The sequence below is a fragment of the Drosophila virilis genome, chromosome 2 (genome assembly GCF_030788295.1).
Source record: "Drosophila virilis strain 15010-1051.87 chromosome 2, Dvir_AGI_RSII-ME, whole genome shotgun sequence".
NCBI lineage: Eukaryota > Metazoa > Arthropoda > Insecta > Diptera > Drosophilidae > Drosophila > Drosophila virilis.
Genome location: NC_091544.1, coordinates 27,612,212 through 27,618,881, shown reverse-complemented (window position 1 = coordinate 27,618,881; position 6,670 = coordinate 27,612,212).

Sequence of the window (6,670 nt, the reverse complement as noted above, 5' to 3'; positions counted from 1 at the left end):
AGGTCTGACCTCTTTGGGCCAGGCTAATTGTCGTTTTTCAATTGCCACAGAACAAAAGGCAAGCCGGAGCACTCTCAGCTGCTGCTGCTGCTGCAATTTGTGCCTCACTTTGACTTATTGCTAACTTATTTCTGTTCAAGCATTCAAAAAGTTTCTAGACCGCAAATTATTTAATTGCAACGTACCCCCCAAAAACTTAGCTGCTGATGCCAATGCTCAAGGACTTTGCCTTAATGCAATAATTTAAGTGCAACCAAACCGCAACTTGCAACTGCAGAGCTCAGGCCAAAGAAGTCATATTAAAAAAAGAAAAAAATAAATCTCCAACAAAAAAAAAAAAAAATAACAAAAAAAAAACAAGGGAAAGAAAACAGTATTAAAATAGATGTGGGAGTTGTTACAGCTCTGGCAACACTGTGGCATCCAGCTCCTCTCTATGTGGTTCTCTTTTTGCTTTTGGTTTTTACCCTTCTGGCATCGCCGGACAGCAGTGGAAACCGAAATGCACTTTAATAACGAAAGTTGCGCCATTTTGAGAGGCAGTCGAGTGAACATTTCTGAAATGCAAAACCTAATTTCGGCTTAAATGCAAGTGCAAGTGCAAAGTATTTTAATTTAAAATTCGTGTCGGACTCTACGTGCCAGCTGTTCTTCGGCCTGGTCATTTTGAGCCGAAGCAACGGGCGACGCATTTTAAATAAACGTAACAGCAGCTGCCCCAAAAAGTGCGCTATTTAAATGAAATACGACAAACTGGTTTTAGATATGGCACATGTCGCACACAAAATTTGTACTCTGAAACTTTAGATTCTTTTACAAAGTCTCATGCTTTTATTTAAGCCAAAAAAGCTCTATTAATTAAAATAACATTTTCAAATACTTTATAATTTCATTTTGTGGCACAAATGACAGTTAGATTTGGCAGCAGCCTGTGTTGCATAAGGTTAAAAATGGCATATATGTTCTGAAAAAAAAAACTCTGACTACGAGTGGCCAACTATGTTTTTGTTTGTCTTTATTTTAGCAGGCAACATTTCGTGTGTTTTCTTAAAAAACAAAACTGACGAATGCCAACAAATAAATATCATAACGTTTGGAGTAGTTTTTGGCTTTTGGTTCAATCTAAATGCGTTTTACAACACTTTTATTTTTATTTTTTAAGCGCAGCATAGCAACAGCTGTTAACTAGCCAACACAAATTACTTTTAGTACACTCAAAACAAAAACAGGCTAAATATGCCCCAAAAATATTCGGTTATTGACCTAAAGGTAACTCCTTTTTTGAGCCTTTTTTCAGAAGTGACCGAATGAGAAGAATTACCTTAATTATCCTAAACTTTTTTTCCACGTTTATTTATTTGGGGCTAAAAAATAACTGAAAAGAAAATTAATTGAAAAGATCAATAAGCTAACCTTTAACGCTTTTTCTTAAAACATTTTATACAAAAGGAAATAATAATAATAAAAAACTAAAGAAATTCAAAAATTAGGAACAATAATTTTTAGTCACATGCATATATATTGATATTTTTCTAATTTAATTGTTATTTGTTATTTTGTTATTTTTTTGTATTCAAGTCTGACTTAAGATGACAACTTTTAGCAAGTAGCTTATTTCTATATTAAATTCAATCATTTATTTAAATAAACGAAATTGCCTCAGTATACCTTTTATAATCTCTCTGGAATTATGATATGTATTGAAGGTATTATTTATATTTAAGTGTATTGTTTTACTTATTTTTTAGTGCAAATAAGTAGCATGACTTGAGAAAACAACTTTGAGTAGCCTAATTCCGAATTAAATTTGATAATTTGTATTATGACAAAATTTCACTATTATACCTTTACATATATAAGTATGTCTATTTATTTTGTATATCATTTGCATATATAAAACTAAGCTTGGCTACATTAAAACAGCTGCGTCATGTGCAGGCTGCCATCTCTGAGCGGACCGCAATGACCGACACGAATCCTGTCCGAGAGCTGCTCAAGCATCATTGCGGTTGGGCACGGAAATGGTAAGCGATTTAAATTTTTAATGCCTGCTGGTTGCAGCAGGTGCTGCTGCAGGCAGCCAGTAGAGTTGGCTAGATGGCACACATTTGGTCAGCTTTTGTGGCTGGCAAATGGAAAATTTCAAGCCTATTACATAAATGTTTAAGTGGCCAAATAGTTGGCAGCAAAACTGTATTGCTTGCAACCTAGGCACACACACACACACACACACGCGCGCGCACACAAGGGAAAGGTCTGTCCAATTCCCCAGTTCATTGCACGCAGCTGTACACACATTTTCCACCAGGGAACGCCAGCGGGCGATGGAAAAACTAACGTTCATATTAAAGTGCCCGGTCGGGGATCTAAGCAGCCAGTTGCTGGCCAGGATCTCAAGCGAAATGGGGCCAGCTGAAAAGTGCAATTGGCAAATGCTAGCAATAGTTCCAGGCCAAAAGTGGGCAAAAGGGGGCAAAAAATAAAAATAAAAAAATTGAAGCCGCAAACTTGCAGAAAAGACAACTCTGGTAATTTGTTCTGAGCGGCTTTTGTTTTGTGCGTCCTTTTTGCCAGCCGAACGGATGGCCATTGACAAAGGATGACGACGGACATTTGCTAGCCTGACAACGGACACTGATTGAGTGTGTGTGTGTGTGCGTGTGTGTGTGGGTGTGGGTGTGGGTGTGCACGTGTGTGTGGGTGCCAAAAGGCGCTTAGCATCCTTTTCTTGAGCTTTCACTTTTCAATTGACCTTTTGCTGACATTTTGCGCATTGCCCGAAAATTTATCACTTAATAAATTTTCCTTACCCGATTCTAGATTCTATTTTATTCTTATAGTAATTGGAATGGTTATGCTAGTGAACAAATATATATAGACCATGTGATTTGTGGCTTGGCTAAATTAAAGCTATCTAAATAAAAGTTTCTAAAGTTGTTTATGTCCCAAAAATAGAGCTCAATTATAGACTGCGAAAATAAGAATAAGCTGACACTGGGAAGTTTCTGTTATTCAATCGAAAATCAGCCTTTGTGGTGGAAATACAATTAGTTAGTGCTTAGTTTGATTAATATAAGATATGTTAGAACTATGCCAAAGCTTTTTAATTAAAATTGAACATTATTAACATAGGCAGAAATCGTTGATTCCACTTGGTTCTTTATTCGATGCACTTAGTAGCTAAAATTTTTAGCACGGGCAAGGCCGGGCAATACTCTCTAGTATATTTATATTTATATGCATGCAAACAGCCTTGAAACAGTCTTTAATCTCTCTATTTACCAAAAATATTTCATAACTACATAAGCTCCAAAAAATGTCAAAAATAGTATAAGTATATTTGAGTACTGGGCGAATAATTCAAACCATTTAATTTATAAATATGAGTCATGATTAATTTAATTTGTCTTAATAATTTTTATAAACCTGTTTAAAAACTCCCATGAAGATTGATTTCTAGGCAAATAATTAAAAACTTTTTGTTGTAAATGAGAGTTAATAGTCTAAGCAATATTATTTTCTCTGTAACAATTTTTAAGTCTCAAAGTTAACCAAAACAATATTTATACATTCAAAAGTGCTGAGCAAATACTTAATTTTTATAGAATCGTAACTCATTTTCACACTCAAACTCTTAACCTCTTTGATCTCAAAATGTGCCATCATAATTTTATATATGCAGTATTATTGCACAGCTCGAAGCGCATGCACTAAAAAAACTTTTTGGTTATAAAATCGAATTGATTTTGATTTTTATCCATGCAAATGTTGTAAAGCAGCAGATTTATGATGCATTAAGAAGAGATTGAAGAATTTTTTCTTTTTTATTGAATTCTCATTGATCTGCATAGGAAAGTGAAGTGTGTTTTGTGCGCTTTGGCTGTTTGCTAAATTGTAGCAGTAAATGTCATAAAAAAGGATGCCAAAGCCGATATTAACGTTTTTTACGCACTTCACTTTGCCGTTCATTTGGCGGGGACTCAAAGTGTCTTAAAAGCCAAGCAGCCAAGGAGCCAGGCAGCCAAGCAGCAGCTACACTTCGTGGCTGCCAAATCCTTTCGTGTAGACGTAAACGTTTTGCAAAATTTATGTAAAAGATTTACGCATAAAATTGCGCGTCATTGAAGTTCAAATGCGGCGATTCAGATTTGTGAGCGCTTGCAAAGTGTGGCAGATGGGGGAGGAACTGCGTCGACATCATCAATATACTTCAGCCATTAAGTGTGGCAGTCAACGCAAAGGAGGCTCGCACTAGGAGCGCAAGGCAACGGCCTGGTGCTAAATGTTGCGCATACGCCAAGTGCGCCAGTAGAAAACTAAAGCGTCGCTATTACAGCAAATTGAATAATATTTGGGGCGTATGTATGGGCGTGAGCGTGACAGCGCACTCACGCACACACTCACACACATTTGCCTGTATGTGTGCGATATCTTATGCATTTGTTTGGCTGGCTTTGAAGTGCGCGCAAATACGCCAAACGCTGCCAACACTTTTTCCTTTCATTTAATACTCTGGGTGAGGGTATAACTGTTTTCTTATGCAGTGTGTCGGTATATACATATATACAAACTTTTTATTGACAATAAATTGTGAATTCATTCATCACGATAATTAAATGCGAATGCCATTGCTTTTCACAAATATAATGAAATGTAATATTCATTTTGAAGCCCATGTTTGAATGATACTTAAATGTTATTTTAACTCCGTTAATAACTTTCTTTAACAATAACTAAATGTGTTTTTTATTTTAGTGATAATTAAAAATAATTTAAATGTAATTTTCAATATTAATACTTTTTTCTCACTGTGCATTTCACTATCATTAGTTTTTTTTTTTAACAATATTCATTATTATTGCGTTTTGCATTGATAATGAAATGTAATTTTTATTTTCAACACTTTTCGCTATGATAATTAAATGTGCTTTAAGTTATTATTACATGTCTGAATAATTACATGTTATTATCGTTATCATTCCTTTTTGCAATAATAATTAAATTAAATTTTCATTGCTTAAATGTAATGAAATGTGATTTTTATTATCATTATCTTTTATTATCATTATGCTAATGACAAATGCATTTCAAAGTCAATTGTCAAAGTCAATCTGCAATTTTGAGCCTTATATGCCTGAATGGAAGTTTTTTATCTTATGGCTCTGGGAAAAATAGATAGTCTAGCCAAACTTTAAAAATTAGCAAAATTCTATAGATATCGGCTGAATGGCTCTGTATAGTTGTTCTTGTAGAAACAACCAACTCGAAGCTAAATTTTTAAAATAGTTCAACTCAATTTTTGCCATATGCCTGCAAGGGTATTTAATTTTCACCTACCGACCGTTGAATGTTCTTTTTTCTTTTTTTTTTCCTTTTCTTATTATTTGCATGTTGCTCAGCTGCTTTTTATCAGCACACGCACAGACCTTGTGTTTTTTTTTTTATATTTTTTGCACGGGTTTATTTTCTTTTATTTTTTTTTTTGTGGCTTGAGACGCAAGTCGCCTAAATCTCAGCGATATATTTTACATCATTATAGCTGCCGGCAGGGTTGTGGTTCTTATTGTTGTTGCTCCCATTGTTGTTGTTGTTGTTATTGTGCTTTATGTTGTGCTGCTTTCTTGCGATTTTATGACTTTGACAGCGCTGCCTCCTGCCCACTCCAGTCCATCTCCCGCATCCCGCATCGAGTCGAAGCTATTGAAACAGATTTCGCTGACGCTTATTTTCCCTCTCACGAACACCTACCCCCCGACTACCTTCACGCTGTTTGCGCTTCCAATGAAAATCATTTTTCGATATGTTATTTGACTGCTCGCGCGTGTGTGTGCGTGTGCGTGTGTGTGTCTGTGTGGCATTGGTTTACCTTGATTTACCCAGCCCAACAAAGCGACACTTTTGGCATCATTATCTGCACGGCATCGAATGCTCAAGCACTTTGAGTTATGCGTCAGGCAGACGTTCAAAAAACATAAAAAAACAAATAAGTGACAGAGAAAAGCGAAACACACACAAAGATACGCAAACATATCAGAAAGTCATCACAAAGATACATACATGGTACGCGAGCGTCATATGCACACACACACACTTCAATGCACAAACACAAACTTTACACTATGCAACAAGAATTTAAATTAATTTCGTAAGATTTTAAAAAAGCTCAAGCTCGAAAAATTCATAGGGTAAAGTCACTTAAATTACAGCTATGGACTAAACTTACACATTTTATCACTTTAAAACAAGAGGTTCTAGTCCGGAGGGCCCGACGAACAGACAGACAGACGGACATGGCTAGATCGACTTGAGATCGATTGGTGCTGATCAAGAATATATATGCTTCCTTCTGCCTGTTACATAATTTGGATTTTGCACAAATACAATATACCCTTATACCCATTTTAATCGGTTCAGGGTATAAATAAAATTAGATTTTGACATCCTGAAAATTGGGGAAACTTTAAACGTGAGATTTAAAAATTGAAAAATCAATATTAGTAATACAAAAGGTTAAACTATAGAATATGTGCAATTGTAAGATTAGCATAAAAATAGTTTGTATTTATGTATATATGTGTTATATAATAACGGTGATATCGATGACTTATCGATTTGAAGGCATTAACAGAATGTTAAAATGTTAATACCAGAGGTAGAGTTTAAGAAGTTG